The sequence below is a fragment of the Macrobrachium nipponense genome, chromosome 5, assembly GCF_015104395.2.
Source record: "Macrobrachium nipponense isolate FS-2020 chromosome 5, ASM1510439v2, whole genome shotgun sequence".
Classification (NCBI taxonomy): Eukaryota; Metazoa; Arthropoda; class Malacostraca; order Decapoda; family Palaemonidae; genus Macrobrachium; species Macrobrachium nipponense.
In genome coordinates, this window is record NC_061107.1 from 13,608,874 (window position 1) to 13,610,359 (window position 1,486).

A 1,486-nucleotide genomic window follows, 5' to 3' on the forward strand; every position below is an offset into this window, starting at 1 on the left:
AGAATGTAGTGTCACCAGAGGATTACAATAGTTTTTACTTCAAGAACCAGATTTTTTTATGAAAATAACTCCAGGTTGTACATAAAACTAACAGGAAAACACATATGTAACCAAAGGGATTACAAGTAAGGTTTTTTATAACTTTTTATTAGTTTAAGACATATTTCCAAACGTCGTTCCGGCTTACGACGATTTTCGGGTTACGACGCGTCTCAAGAACGGAACCCCCATCGTAACCCGGGGACTGCCTGTAATCAAAGATTGTTACTTTATCAAATTTGCAATAAGACTGGTCCACATTAACATGATGATGGTTAATCTGAAAGCCTTCCAAAGCCTGTGTTTCCATGTACCAATAGCATAATGAGAAATATAAAAAATATATACTATATAAGTAAATAACCTACTTGATGGTCACAATTAGATTTCTAAATAACATCAGAAAAAAATGATGTTGGACCTAACTAACTTACTGATTTTTCACAAAGAAATAAGGGTAAGAGAAAGGATATGACTACAGAAAAATACTAAAATAAAAAGTACCAATAATATGCTATTGTTATTTTTAGAAGACAATAAAGTTTGTTCATACTTACCTGGCAGATATATATATAGCTGTATTTTCTGAAGTCCGACAGAATTCAAAAACTTCCGGCACTCACAGTGGTCGGCCAGGTGGTGGTTAGTACCATTCCTGCCGCTGGGAGGCGGGTATCAGGAACCATTCCCATTTTCTATTCATAATTTTTATTTCCACTGTCCCTTTGTTAGGTGGGAGGTGGGTGGGTACTTAATTATATATATCTGCCAGGTAAGTATGAACAAACTTTATTGTATCATAACAATATCATTTTGTTCATGAAACTTACCTGTCAGATATATATATAGCTGAATCCCACCGTTGGAGGTGGGAAGGGACAGAATAGAAGGATTTTGGGAAACAATGCATGCATGATTTACAATCTTGGTTCCACCTGTTAGCATAGCTGGCTTCGTGGTTACTGCTACGTAAGTCTGCTTGTGCTACTAGAGTTGCCAGCGAGGTAGAGACCTATATAGCTGGTGCACTCCAGATGATCTGTCAACAGGGGCGAGACCACGACGTGACTAGACCATATTGACCATACCATGAGGGCTAAGAAGTAAAATAAATATATATATAAATATATATATCACCCCCTGACCAACATAGCCAAAGTTAAGGTGTGTTAACTAAGGCTTAAGAGTTAAGAAGTCGCCGTTGTCGGCGACTCAACAACTAAATTAAGAGCTCTTCCTAACCCTTTTCTACAGGATAGGATGAGTGGTACTTCTTGCCCCCAAGATTGTGTCTGCAGACACGTATGGCCCTAGCGAGCAGCAGATCTCATATGCCATCTTCACATCTCGCAGGGAGTGTGAAGTGAACACAGAGTTGCTTCGCTAAAACATGGTACTCAGGATGTTGCTGAGTGCCATGCTCTGTTGAAATGCTTCCGAGGCCGCG